The sequence below is a fragment of the Eucyclogobius newberryi genome, unplaced genomic scaffold, assembly GCF_026437365.1.
Source record: "Eucyclogobius newberryi isolate DKJ021-1_F unplaced genomic scaffold, fEucNew1.0.hap1 SCAF_1, whole genome shotgun sequence".
Taxonomy (NCBI): domain Eukaryota; kingdom Metazoa; phylum Chordata; class Actinopteri; order Gobiiformes; family Gobiidae; genus Eucyclogobius; species Eucyclogobius newberryi.
The window spans coordinates 29,533,354-29,549,024 of NW_027315723.1; the positions used below are offsets into that span (position 1 = coordinate 29,533,354).

Below are 15,671 nucleotides of genomic sequence, written 5' to 3' on the forward strand. Positions count from 1 at the left end.
CATGAAAAAACCTGTCTTCATCTTGTTGCACCAGGTGTCTTCGTGACTTTGACATTTACATTCTGTGCTTGTTGTGCATCTAATCATCGGCCACAGTTGGAACAATCAGAGGTGTGACGTGGACAACACTAAATCACCATCTGTACAGCTGCGATCACACCCTAAGCACTAAACTATCCTTTACGTCCCAGAATGCACCGGGGGGGCTCAGTCGGACCCCGTCATTGCTACGGGATTATCACGGATCAGGTTAGCTGCAGCTGCTGTTGCATTTCTCAGGGTTTCATGATGCTTTGTGTTTGTTTGCTGGTTGTTTGTCACGCTGTCAGACACAGATAATCCTGTACTTTGGAAGGGATTAGAGTAAATCAATAATGACCCGCTCCGCGTGGGGTCATTATTGATTTTTACATGAAAGCGGGCACCTTCCGCACACTAGGTTTAGCTTCCGAATCAGCTGATGATTAGGGTGAATGAGGCTTGATTGTAGAGTGTATATGTGCAACAAATCAGGTTAGCGCGCACACACACACGGTCTGTGTCAGAATTTAGGCTGAATTCATGTACAACAAATATATAATCTGAATTCAGGCGTGATAAACTACACTTTAATCCAGTTGTTCTCAAACTTTTCAGTCGTGACCCTCTTAATATTTTTTTTTCTTTTTTCTGGACATTATTTAGTAGCACAACAAAAACTAATCTACATTTACCCATGAAGTGGCGGTTTTGACTTGCCTAGATCATCTTTTCTATGTAATTTGAGTTTAATAAGGACCCGTGTGAGTCTGTAATAACATTTTGATTGATAGATTAATTGCTTGACCGCAACTGCAAAACATGGCCTTTTTTTATTAACTTTATAATTTGATTTATATTTTGAGCACACTGAACGCGATACATTTACAATCAATCACTTTCAATAGCAGGGAAAGATGAAAGCTGTAGCTGCAGAGAGGGAAGTTGTTTTAACTTAAGAAACAGAAAAGGGCAAATATAGTCACGCTAACTCACTGCTTTTCACTGTCACTGACTGAAAACATCTTTTATTTACTGCCTCTTCATTTAACGTTGAGATATGGTTGCGTAAGTCTATTGGTTATAAATGCACTAACACTGAAAAGGGTTGATTTTTAAGAGCAAATATTCAACACTTTTGGCTGTGAGGTGTTGTTTAAATAATCTGACTTTTTCATGAACTATATCCATATTTCTGTCTGTAAAAAAAAATTAAAAAGCGTTCCTTGTTAGTATTCATCAAGCTAGATCCATAAGTAACAAGTACGCAGAGTGGACGTCCCTACATTTTGGGACGTGCTTCTGGTCTGCACTATTTCTGGTTAAATCATGTAAAGCAGTGTGTCCCAACTAACAGTGGAGACGGAATAAATGATTGCAGAAGACGAAAGTTTAAGGAAACATCAGGCAATCGAATGCAAGAGCCGATTTGTCCCATGTTTACTCATCAAAGTGCTGCAGATTTACACACACACATAGGGGGCGTCTGGCATTTAAAGAATCAAACAATCAACAATTAACCTTCCACGGCAAAGCTTGTAACATCCTACTCTTAATATGTCCGTTAGTTTTAATGTCCCGACTTAATATTCGCCCTGAGCCAGAATACACCGAGCCCGACCTTCCGGCAATTGAACACACGATTAACCTTTACGCTCGTTTAGCCTCGAGTTTTGCTTCATTACTTGATGAAATTTTAATTACGACGTTGAAATCACAGGGCAAAGAGGCTCTCCCAGAAATCCCCCCGCTAATCGTGGCGTAATCGCCTAACGGGGAAATTAAATCTGTTTAGAACGTTCACTTGTCATGTCTCCAACGAGCGCTTCAACTTAAGTTCAAAAGTGATAAAAGTGTGCGAAACTTTTGAACTATAAAGGGTTCGATCCCAGGTGTAGCTGCTTTTAGAAGTATTAAAGAGGGTTTTTGAAGTTAAGCAATTTTGCTCGAAAGTATTGATAAAGTTACAATATATTTTGGGTCGATTACTAAACAATATGTGATAAATACTTCAAAAACACAAGTTAATATTCTTTCTGGGCCTAGATAAATGAAAAGGTTGTATACAAAGTAAGAATAACTGGTGTAAGTGAAGTGGGATCTTTGTTTTACGTCCCCCAATTCGCCTTTGCTCGAAATGCCAAATGTGCATCCATGTGTGTTTTTATTATTTCTTTGCTCTGGGGTTTGACAAATCACAAAAGCAGATGTTTGGAATAATTTACGCAAAGATGAACAAACATTTCCCCACGATGAACCAGTGACCTGAAGCTGTAAAGATAGATTTCCATAGTGTTTACACATTCAATACATATCATTATTATTCTTATATCCTCATCTTGCCATTTGCAGTTTTGGATTTTTTACACGAACACAGAGAAATTGAGTGCAGAGCCTGATTTGTTCGCCTTGTGGATTTAGACACAAACTCAGGTGTTGCATGTTGCTCCATCCCAGTTTTCCAAAAAAGCCAACAGCTTTATCAAAGGCACATGGCTAAATCTCACTCCCTGAGCCACTGCGGAGGCGAAGAGCTCCGGGAGAGAGGGCCCTAAGCCGGATTGCCTTAAAATCTGTTTAAGCATATTTGGGGGGAAAGGAGAGAAAATGGAGCAGCTCTTGTCAAGAATGAAAAATTAAACGTGTAGAGGAGAAAGGACACAATTTAAGACTAAATTTAGATTGGAGGTGTATTGAGGTATGTCACCTTTTGCGCTCCTGTGTTCGTCTTGTCAGTGTAATGATTTGTATATTCATCATTCTTGTGTAGAATCTATACAAACTCCAAAAAAAAAAGATTCCACATTCCACAATTTTAGGACCAGGTAAGTTCATTATCTTTCTCTTAAGATAAAAGCTAAGTGTAGAAAACAGTGCCAATATAAATACTTAACGTTAATTCAAAAATGCATAATTTTATTTCCGGAAAACCTTTAAATCCTTAAGATACATTTTAAAATGGCCTCCTAGAACTCCCCTCTTATTCTCCAACAACGTTCTGCCCCAGAACCTTCTGAAGGCGCTCAGACTGCCTGAGGACTCTTTTGGCTGGAGCCTGGAACACCTAAGATGGCAGACAAATGAAGTAGTAAAGTCACATTTCAATCATCTTTGTTACAGATACAGATTTGATTCCCGGAATATCACATGATCTCTGGGTGGAGTCTGCATGTCCTCCCCGTGTTACCGTGGGTTCCTCCCACCGTCCAAAGACATGTCGTGGCTACAATAGGGATATGATGTTTAGGTGGATATCTTCCACATGAATTCCAATTTATGGGTTAAATGAATTATTGACTGCATTATTTTCCAACAACGCCACCCTGGATTGGTGCCAGGGACACATACACAAGTAAGGCAAGCGCAAATTCTTTGAGTGGACCAGGAGACTCAGATATAGGAAAACAAGGTCACAATTTATTAAAATTTACGGACAGAATAAATAAAAACATTTGTATTTTTTAATAAAAAAAAAACTACTACTTTCATTCACACCTCAAAAACAGTAGACATTTAAACACAATTCACCACAATAAGAGTAAAATAAAACAGCAGCCCAGATTGTCCCTTGAGGCACTTAGCCCAATTACCCTACCAGGAGGTGGCGCTGGTCCTTAGCAGCAGGCCTGGGACCCGGTACAGTCCATGGATGTATTATAATATCTGGATAGGGTACGCCCCCTCTGCCTCTGGCTCCAAATTGAGTAGTGGCCACTTCGCAGAATGCAGCCTTTTGGTCGGACCATTTCAGGAGTTCGGCCTCTAAAATTACCAAACATGCTAAATTGTTTTTAGTCTAAAAATAAAATAGAAGGAATTTCACTCTTTAACTGTTTCTAAAATACTTAAAAAATACATTTTTAACCTCCCGGTGAACGGTGTACGCGCACCGAGCGCGCACGTGACCCTCATGAACGAGCCTCGAAGGACTTCTAAAGGATAAAACGACAAAGACGTCCCATGACCTCATGGGCTTTGTACTTCCAAAGCACCGAACGTCAAAGAGGGCGAGGAAGGTGAAGAAGAGTCTCCCTGGAATAAAGCCGGTTGGTCTCTGACACAACAACTATTCTAGTCACAAAAACACATCATGACCTCATGGGCTTTGTAACGCCAAAGCGATGGGAGGAGTACTTTTACGGACTACGACAGAGTCTGAGGACTACGAAACGTCTGAGGAATAAAGTCTGGCGGTAATGCAACACTCGGATGCCAACCGCCATAAAACAACAACAACAACAACAACAACAACAACAACATGTGACGGAAACTAAACACAAGCAGAAGAATGTGACGAGACGAGACCACGATACACGTAAGTTGTGTTTGTATGTCATTCCTCACGATTCACACATCGTTCCATATGAAGTATAAAACAACAATTACACAGTTAACACAAGTTAACACGAGCTAACACGAGCTAACGTAAGCTAAAGTTTAGCTACACAAAGATGCAACAACACGTCGTGATGGCTCGTGCTTCTGCAAATAAATAACTAATTATTTCTCCTACTAAATGTTCTAAGAGACAAAAGGTTAAGCACAGATCAAGGAAAACTGGAGAAAGAAGGGAAATAAAGTGATGTTTGTATGATGTGCAATCAAAAACTACAAATAATTCAAATATAACCTGCTGAAATGGGTCATATCTTACATATATAAATGTAAACGTATGTAAAAGTGACAGTGCTGTACTTACAGGGGCTGAGACCACATTTAAGGTTTTATTACCCATATAATAATGACGTGTGCTGTGTTTAAACAGCAAAGCACACGCTTGTTTTCTATAGGAATGTCATGGATTTACTTCCATGGAATATGTAGAGATTTAGCAAACATGTCAGTTATGTTCTAACTTCTAAGGTTTAAACTTATGCATAAGTAAATGACTTTTGGTTCTAGCTTTAAAAATTAATGTGAAAAGAGGAACTTTTGTGTTACAGAGCGAAATGTAAATCTGTCAATAACATTCCATTTAACTCCGTTAAATGTGCAGAATATATCAATGTTTTAATGAGTATCTTTCTCATCTTCAGAGTGCTGACCAGTGAGTTTAGTCTGTCTGTGCTGTCCAGAGCTCTACAGGTCACTGCAGGTCACTACAGGTCACTACAGGTCACTGCAGACACAGAGTGATCTCAAGTAAACTCCTGACGACTCCAAAGCAAAAGGTATTTTGATAATAACTTGTGCCTCGAATCAGTACTTTGAATTTATAAAATGTCTGTTTTGTTATGACCAAAAAAAACTAAATGATAATTGTTCTTCAAAAGAGCCACTGATGTGTCACATGTGTCTGTGAAGCAACTTCAGGACAAACATGTGAAGTGTATGTTCTATGACTTGTATAAATCTAATACATATGAAGTGTATGTTATGTGACTTGTATAATCTAAAGCTGTGACATGTTCGGTTTGTCTCAGTCATACGATGGAGCTGAACGGAGGAGTTACTGAAGTACAGAAGACTGCGTAGCCATGGAAACAAAGTCTTGTTAAATACTGAGATATTCAGTATTTAACGCAATAATGTCACATTCATGTGCATATAACTGATGTAAAAAGAGTGTTTATTTTACCATTATTATTAGTATTATTTTGTCTTACGGTAGCTGTTTTTATTTTATCTATCTCTATTTTCCCCCTCCATTCCTAATTAAGGTATGAGAGGTTCTGTCTATAGGAGTTTTTGTTTATAAGAGTTCTTCTATTAAGATCAATCTATTAAGAGTGTTTTTTAAACTTCCTATAAGTTTTCTGTCCTTTTCCTCTGTATCTACTGTGTTGCAACAACGAAATTTCCTCATGTGTGGACAATAAAGGAATATCTTATCTTATTCAGTTTGTTCCATTTGACTTATACAGGTTGTTTTATCATTGTTAATATTTTTATGTTGCACTGAATCACCAAAGCAAGTTCCACTGTTTGTGAATTCTGTTCTTTGACAATGGCAATACATTTTCTGATTCTATTAATGATGATGATAATAATAATGAACAGTACAGACTCCAAAACTCCTTAATAAGGGACTCCCACATTCTAGCTTTAAAACTCATTGGAGCTTTAAAACTCAACTAAAACTGGCTAAAATCAATTTATCATTTGTAGTTATAATCAGATTTGCATTTATTGAACAAGTTCATTCATGTTCATTATTCTTATTAAATACATTAATAAACAAATGTGTTTTGTATTTATTAAAGATTGACATGATACAAAAACGACACAAAAGGAAACTGAATATAATTAAATACTGCTTAACTCAATTATGTAACAGAATCGATGATTATATTTTATATTTCTTCTCATCTGATTAAAAAAATGCACATTGGCCAAATTATATTATGTAAATTAATAACTGAAAAGTTAATAACAAAATTAATACCCAAATCAAAAACTACAGAAAATGATGAGGACATTATTACACCTCTAAATGTAATTTATTGTCATTAAACCGGACTTTTTATCTTAACACTTCTTTATAATTCTCTTAAATATCAGAGCTTTACAACATGATACATGTATATTTATAGATGGATATAACAATTCATCATTATACGTTACGTAAAGACTATTTCAAGCCGAATTATTCCAAAAGTCCGTGTTGACTTCTCAGTCTTTCACGCTGCTGTGACGTGCGCGCTCCCGACGCCAAAGCCTCACGGCGATGACGTCACAAAAATGGGAGGAGATATACCAGTGTTCAGGAAGTAATGCGGAACTAAAAAACTTTTTTGGAACCATGCGCCAATGAGCAGCTCCATAGGTTTCAATGGCGGCCATCTTGGCTTCCGGGGGCTTGGTACAGTCCCACAGTCCAGCTGGGGGCCAGAGCCGACACTCAAACTTCAAACGTTGATATGTTACAGTCTGTCAAGGTAGAAAGGGGCCGGTGCGAACGTGCCCGGTGCGAACGTGCCCAAGTTCTGGGTTTGGGGTCGGAGGAGAGACCCGCGGGGTTACCAATCCTATAAAGGTACAATAGTTTGGGAAATTAACTCTCAGATGGATGTCCAGAACCGTGCGCAACAAGCGAGGGAGAGAGGAAAAGAGATACATACCGGTGCTCGAATCTGTGCACTATGCGCGCCGCGGCTGGGAGGAATCCCGGCGCACAAAGCCTGCACGTGACGTCACGCACTACAAACAGTGCTAAATTAGAGCGAGTTTGATTACAATATAAATCTATGGAAGAGAGGCAGCTTACCGGGGCGTTAAACCTGGGGAGCGTGCGGCACGAGTCATACAACAAGGTTTGAGCAGGGTTTGGTGAGCGCACGATGCGCAAACCAACCTGGTTAACACGCTGGTGTGATCGCTGGCTTTAAGCCTAAACTTTGGGGTGTTTTTGGGGCGATCAGAGCGAATGCTCCGGTCCTCGTGCCGCTTGCATTGCTCCCAGGTGGCGGGTGACGTCAGAGGCGAGAAGGGCCAGCGCAGGTGAGGAAGCCTCCTTTTAAAGGCCCAGGTCACAGGCCATAGGCTGTCAGGGGTTATGAGGGCCTACTGCCACACATGCATGTGTTAAACATTGGTAACTCTAAAATTGGCCTTAGTGAATAAATGTGAGAGTGAACTGTCTGTAATGTCTATGTCTCTGTGTTGGCCCTGCGACGAGTTGTCCACTGTCTAAGGCCCGAAGTCACTGGGATAGGCTCCAGTCATCCGCGGATGGATGGATGGAACATATTATGTTCTCCTCCTGTTACAGGAGCCTCACAAACCCCAAACTCAATAAACCTTTTAAAACGCTGACCTGTGTCGCTTCCTTTTGTTTTAGTTGTAAGCCTATGTAATGCACTGCTACATTACAGAATGTAAAGAGCTTTGAGTGCCTTAAACGTAGAATAAACCTATATAAATGTGACCAAATGTGACCCAGACAAATCAAAACGTACAAACTAAACAAAGATGTTAAAATCTTAAACTGGTTGGCTCATGACCATGTTTCCGTACCAGATAAAACTCACCTGAGATTCATAGTCTGGACTACAAAAGATATAAAAGCTTTTCAACAGATTGTTAAAAGATAATCACATGAAAAGCTTTGTGTTGGACTTTTATAGGTTTGTACAAATAAGGAGTTTGTACAACCAAGAAATTAAACAAAACCACTATAACCCTTTGACTGAAATGTGTAAAGGTTTATAAATCAGAACTTTTAAGGGGAATAATATCTAAAAAAAAAAAAAAAAAAAAGTAATAACACCCTGTCAAAGTGCCCATTATTCACAAAGAAATGCTGACTGCAGGAGAAACTGTAGCAGTCTCAGAGGCTCTAACCTTTATAACATGTTTTGGGACTGTCCTGTTGCTCAAAAACACCAGACTGGATTTTACAATGCGTGCTGCCCGGTGGCTGAGTGGTTAAGGCCCAGCACATGTATGCCATGCTCTAAGTGCAGCCCGCAGTGTCACAACTCTTCCCTTCTCTCTCATCCCCCATATCGCGCCGTCTTTCCCGTCTAATAAAGCCTTAAAAATGCACTGCAGACTGTTTTTGACATCTCAAATTTGGAACTACCGTATTTTCCAAACTATAAGTCGCACCCTTTTTCATACTTATATACTTATGCTCCGGAGCGACTTATATGTGATATTATTTGTTATTTTCACACTTCCAACTGCATTTCATACTCCAGTGCGACTTATGTATGTTTTTTTCTTCTCTATTATGCTTTTTTTGGCTGGTGCGACTTATACTCCAGTGCGACTTATAGTCCAGAAAATATGGTATGTACCTCAAAACGCCTGCCATGGACACAATAAATATATACCGGTATGTACTTTTGGCAGTGGGAAAAAGGCCATCACAAAACAGATCAAGGATGGGACTGACAAAGAAACAGAAATTAGACAAATTTTAAGAATAAATGTAATTTTTGGACTTTGGACCAAATGGGACTTTTATTTTAAATGTGCCACGATTGTGTTTCTTTTGATTAGTTTGTCTATTTGTATTCTTAATTTCATTTTCTGTGTGTTCTGTGGTCTGAACACACAAATTAGGCTACTTTATAACATTGCAGCAATATTTGGGGGTGTTTTTTATTAGGGGAGTTAACAAATAAAATTACGTATATTATTTGTACAGGGACAGTGTACCAAAAACACTGACGAAAAAGGAAATCTGCCTTGTACCAGGTGGATACTTCACCCTGTCATTGTGCATGTTTAAATTATTATCATTACTTCGATCAATCGCCACTAAAACTGCTGGAGCACATCATCCTACACATAAAGCACAATCTGTCTTCTTGGGAACAGTGAAAGTTCCACCACAGGCAGGACTATCTGACAATAACATGCTTCATGGACGAACGGGAGCCAACGTCAGCTCGACACAGGTTTTCTCGTGAAGATTGAAATTTTGCCTCGTCTTCATCCACTGCGTTCCATCTCCAAAAGTCAAACACTGTGAAAAGTCTGATCTGATATCGAACCTTATCGAAAAAAAAGGCTATTTTGGGACAGAGACCGGAGAACGTGTCGAGGAACAGACGCACGCATCCACCAAAAAATGGGCCGTATGAATTATGCAAATCGGCACAGATTAGGAGAAGAGATTATGTGAGAATATGAGCCGGGAGAAAAAATACAAGTCAAAGTATCGAGGCAAAAACAAGTGAACAAACTAAACCTGTGGCAGAGAAACAAGTGCCAAATATAGCCGCAAGCGGCAATGATCGGCCCTCGCCACGCCACCGCCGCCACGCCGCAAGAGGAGGGGGCGCTAACGCGCCCCAATTGTCCTTTTATTACGCCTACTGCTGAATCTGTGACGCTGTCACATCTTCTCCCCTTTGTTTTACCATCAAAAAGCAATTTTATTTTGAATTCTTGGCAAAATGTGCAGCTTTGCCGCACAGACACCGTGACTCTTTGAATGAAAATGTGGATAACTTTTGATGGTCCTGAAGATGAGTCTCACCAAATTTCAGGTTAATAGGGCTGACGCCCTGGGAGGAGTTTGTGAAAGTCTAAAGTGTAAACATGTTCTGGCGATTTCCCCATTGGAATAACATGAAAGGTTTCGGTCATCGTTACGGCAACGCCATAACAATTATGACATGGGTCTCATTGACTTTTTTGATGGGGATGCTAAAATTGAGTTGTGTGTCAAATTTCATATAATTTCGCAAAACTAAACATTTAACCTCCATATAAAATCTGTAGGGGGCGCTGTGGCGCCAAATGAATTTATTTCACTTCAAGTAGGTTTAGGGCAAAGAGTTTAACAACTGATTCTAATTTGACGCAATTCGGACTTTATCTGCGCAAACGGCAGAAATTTTAAATATGGGAGATTTCTGAAATTCTAGCTACAGTTTGCGGCTTCGCCGCACCGAGACCGTGAGAGGTATCAATGTAATTTGGATAACTTTTGATGTCCCACTCCTCAGTAGCATTTTCACCAAATTTCAGCTTTTTAGGGCCAACGCCCTGGGAGGAGTTCGTAAAAGTACGACGTTTGGAAAAACTCCGAAGTCATGTTTAGCCATTTTTGAAGCAATATGGCCGACATTTGGTTGGGCGGACGGCGTTGCCGTAATAATATTTTTTACTTCTCTTGTCACCATCTACCTCTGCGCCAAATTTCATGATTCTACGATCAGATTTTTTTTGGGTCATTTTCCATCTCTCAATGCATTTTTGGTACATTTGGGGGCGCTGACGCGCCAATTTTTTTTATTTTAGAAAAGGGAAATAGCCAGAATGTAGAGAGGCACGATTTTTAGAGGTGTGAACATTTTTGTGACTTTTCGTCAATGTTCACTGGGTGAAAAATAGGGGGGTTGGTCCCGAGAAGAAGAAGAAGAAGAAGAAGAAGAAGAAAGAATAATATTCCGATGCGAAAACAATGTTTCCCATTTTTCAAATATCATAAACTATACATTTTCGGAAAGCGCTCGCGCTTTCCTACCTCATGGTGTGGGTCCCTGGTCACTGAAGGGTACTTTCGTTAATTTTGAGTGGGCTCCGCCCACTTTGTGTTTTTAGCCCTCTATACAGTAATAATGTTCAATTTTTGCATTACATGCTTATATGCACGGAACATGCAAGAGATGGGGAACGTATTCGTGAGCTACTTAGCGCAAATGAGTGCTTTATATGGGGATGACGACCGCGAAGCGGTCGTCATCTCAATGTAAAGTGCTCGTTTAGTGCGCACTTTTGCACGGGCTTCGCCCGTTTACAACGGTAATGTACCATTTTCCTACTACTAATTAGTATGCACGGGGCGTATATGAGTGAAGGAGTGCGTTAGTGAGTGTTTGGAAGTGGGCGAGCGCTTCGCGCTCGATTTCGTGCGCACTACGTGCGCACTTTCGCAGCCGTGCTTCGCACGGCCTTACGAGATTAATAGGCCTCTCGCCAGCTTGTGGCGCTCGGGCCTAATTAGAGGAAATGAAAGCCAAAAAAGGCCAGTGATGGATGGATGCCGTCTTCAGCAGCAGATAATTGAAAGCACTGTGCGCTTATTATGCTCTTGTTGTTTTTGACAAAGCCGTAATGAACGTTCACACGTCGACATCGGCACTAATGACGTTCTGCTCAGGCGGAAGTTTTCATTAGAACTCGACACGTTTTCAAAGCCGTGGATCGACTCGGCTGTGGGTTCATGTCTGAGCGTTTAATATCTCCATGAGTCAGTTTTTGTCCAATCTATTGTTCATTTGGAGAATGTAGGCAAATTGTATATTTTAATTTGATAACTAGGCTATAGGCTGTAGTTCAAATCTTAATGTATTTGCCATTTATGATCAGAACAACTTTATCCGTTGTATGATGCTAATGGACGATCTTAGCCTAGTTAGAAGTTTACTTTTTTATAGGATTATTTTGGGGTGGGAGATATGATTAAAAATAATATGTACACATCATCTGTATACTGTATTTTCCGGACTTTAAGTCGCACATTTTATCATAGTTTTGGCCGGGGTGCGACTTATACTTATATTTATACTTATATACTTATACTCCGGAGCGATTTATATGTGATATTATTTGTTATTTTCACACTTGCAACCGCATTTCATACTCCAGTGCGACTTATATATGTTTTTTTCTTCTCTATTATGCATTTTTGGATGGTGCGACTTATAGACCGGAAAATACGGTAGAGACACAATTTTCTTGGTGCCAGGTCACAATTTAGATTTGATTACAGTATATGTACACTTTGTCAAGTTCACTCTTCCTTTCTGATTATTTATTTTTTTACGACAGTGTATTTATAAAGCGCTTTTCTACTTTCAAGGCCTTGATTAAATCCAGCTGTCACTCACTCAGAGCCTACAGATGATGTGGGCAAATACTGTTTCTGTACAGACAGCTGCATTAAACTAAATTTAAATTTAAATTAAATTAGAAAGAAAATGTGTGAATGACGACATACATACATATCACCAAAATAATGAAATCATTATTGCCCCGCCCTAGGACTACTAGTGACAACAGTAGCAAAAGAGAGTAGAGTTAAAGTAATTCAAAAGTCAGTTAGAGAGAAGATCTTTTTCTTTATTACTTATACAAATGTTAGATTAAAAACAGTATGAAAAATGTAAAAACACAAGAATATCTGGGCTTACAGACTGTCAATAAAACTAAATGATTTTCAATGTTTATTGTTGTAGAATAAATTGAGTTGTATGAAGATGCACGACGCTGTATTGTCAACACAACACAGATGTTTATTCACCATAATCGTAGGGAGTATTCCACCTCTGACGACGCAGGACATGGTCAAGAATACTGCGGAATAGCACTTCCAAGTCAGTATTAACTACTACAAGCCAATGTCATTATGTATCTATGTCTTGTTTTTACACCACGATTTGCCAGTATTTCCTTTTCTCATCGACACGATACTTTCATCTATTATTTACAGTTATCATTTTCAGTGTGGGAACTGTCTCCGCTCAGTCCACATAATGGACGTCCTATAGTCGTGATAGTGTTGGCGATACTGGCCTATATTCTTTCTAAAGCTGGTTCTCTCTTCTCTAAACGGCCTCTGACGGTGGCAGGTGGTGTTGAAACATTATGCATTTTACTGACACTAAACGTGCAGCACATCAAAGCCTCAGTGAGGACTTGTCATTATTCACCACGTGTCTCCTGTGGAAACTCACCTCAGTCTGACACACGACAGAGCTACAGCTCCAGCTCCTTCTCCACGCTAAAGATGTCTGTCTCTCTCTCTCTCTCTCTCTCTCTCTCTCTCCTCTTCTCTCTCTCTCTCCTCTCTCTCTCTCTCTCTCGGCTCTCTCGTCTCTCTCTCTCCTCTTCTGCTCTCTCTCTCTCTCTCTCTGCTTCTCGCTCACCTCTCTCTCTCTGTCTCTCTCCTCTACTCTCGCTCTCTCTACTCCCCCCCTCTCTCCTCTCTCTCTCTCCTCTCTCTCTCTCTCTCTCTCTCTCTCGCTCTCTCTCTCTCTCTCTCTCTCTCTCTCGCTCTCTCTCTCTCTGTCTCTCTCCTCTCTCTCTCTCTCTCTCTCCCCGCCTCTCTCTCTCTCTCTCTCTCTCCCCTCTCCTCTCTCCTCTCTCTCTCTACTCTCTCTCTCCTGCTCATCTCCTCTCCTCTCTCCTCTCTCTCTCTCTGTCTCTCTCCTCTCTCTCTCTCTCTCTCCCCCCCTCTCTCTCTCTCTCTCTCTCTCTCCTCTCTCTCCTCTCTCTCTCTCTCTCTCTCCCCCCTCCTCTCTCTCCTCTCTCTCCTCTCCTCTCTCTCCTCTCTCTCTCTCTCTCTCTCTCTCCTCTCTCTCTCTCTCTCTCTCTCTCTCTCTCTCTCCTCTCTCTCCCCTCTCTCTCTCTCTCTCTCCTCTCTCTCTCTCTCTCTCTCTCTCTCTCTCTCTCTCTCTCTCCGTACGCACCAGCAGCACGTCCTACCGTTTTCATCATTAGAGCTCCATTTGTCCAAATCGTAAAGGTTTTTGGGTCTTTATACAAAAGACGAAACATCAAAGTGGCACAGTTTTAAAAGCTTTTAACAAGACAAGAATCCACAGGTGATTCATCATATTCAGTACGTGACACATTATCCCACCGGTGCTGTAAATGCTAACTTCCTAAGTTTGCTGGAAAAGGTTGTACATAACTTTTAGACAAAAAAATAGACTTAGATAAATCAAAATAAATCAATCAAATAAATCAAATCAAATCTAATTATGCCTTTACTGCATTTTACAAGCATCTTCACAAAATTGACTTTTACTTAAAATGGAGAAACATCCTCCTCCTTGTTTCGTTTAGCTATAATATACCACAGCATGATATATATTATTTCACCCTGGAGAGACAAAGAGACCACGAGAATGGACTGTTTAGCAAGCTTTATTTGCGAGTTATTTGGCGCTCAGACCCCGGCGGAAGACGTTGCAATCATGGGCACTCCATGATCTATTTGTATTAGGTGTCTCCCCCCGGAGTCTGGAGACTGGTGGTGGTAGATGTGGAGAGAAGGTAGAGGATGAGGGGAATGCAGAGGAGGAGCTGGGGAGGTGGTGGGTCGCAGTACGGTTTGAGCGGCCGAGCCATCTGCCTGAGGGCTTAAATGTGACCGCCAGGTGCTGATTGGAGCGGGGAGGAGTCACTTGAGAGCGTTGATTGGGGATGAGGAGCAGGTGCGAGGGTCATGGTGCAGACGCCCCCTGACCTTTCACCCTCCTTCTTGGCCAGGAAAAACTGCATAACCTCTTTGGGACGGACAGGCCACGCCCGCTTGAGTGCGATGATGGCGCTGGGGAGAGGGGTCCTTCCATGGTGGCCTTGACGTAGATAGATGGAGTTAGGTCTTCCAGGCTGAATTTACGCAGGCTTCATTTGTACCTACAGTATACGCATAGAGAAAGTTCCGGAGTATGGTTTTAACTTTCTATTTCCATGGAATTAAAGTTTCATACTGAGCCTTGCAAGTCTTCCACCAAGGACATCAGGAACCTAAATGAAAGTCAGGCTCTATTAACTCGACTAGCTCCATTGCGTTTAATTTTTTTGAGACGTGTCTTGAGTTACTGCGATTGGGCGGCACTGTTCATACGGATCAATCATCACTCATGCCAAGATGTTTTTGGGGGGAAATTGAGAGTCAGCACCTCCAATTCTGAGCCTGTGGTTGTTTATTGGGGGAAAAAGGTGGCGTGCTCCCTCCAGGTCAGAAGTCCCAGCCTCAAGAGGAGAAGTTCAAGTATCTCTGGGTCTTGTCCGAGGCTGAGAGAAGGATGGAGCACGAGGTTGTCCTGGGAATGCCTCATGATTCCCCCTGGGGAGAGGGATGTTCTGCTAATGCCCCCGGGATAAGCGGAAGACTCTGCGAGGGATTATGATGAAGATGTGTTCACCAGAGAAGCATTCAAACTAGATGAATCCCAGAGTCTAATGAGGGCTTTAGTGAATGAGTCGTGTGGAGGCAGATCACAGGAGTCACTGCTGGAAACAGTGCACTTCCTACACAAAACTGCACTGGTTTCTGTCTATGAAAAACACCAGAAAGTTCAGTCATATTTTAAAAGAACATCTCCGCGTGTGTAATAATATCCTCATTGTAAAAGTTTTCTCGGAAACTCGGTGGATACGACTTGTCACATGGACTTATGTCTGCGCCTCAACTTCTGCACAAATGACCAAGAATGCTTTAATAATACAACACGTTTCGC

General features: G+C 41.0%; 1 long non-coding RNA gene across 1 annotated transcript; it reads left to right on the forward strand.

The window, feature by feature from the left end:
* The first annotated feature begins 3,983 nt into the window (after positions 1 to 3,983).
* LOC140365252 (uncharacterized) lies at positions 3,984 to 5,784 on the forward strand. The gene is made up of 4 exons (XR_011927821.1): positions 3,984 to 4,333; positions 5,055 to 5,189; positions 5,292 to 5,347; positions 5,442 to 5,784. It is a non-coding gene; the product is annotated as an uncharacterized lncRNA (long non-coding RNA).
* The last annotated feature ends 9,887 nt before the right edge of the window (positions 5,785 to 15,671 follow it).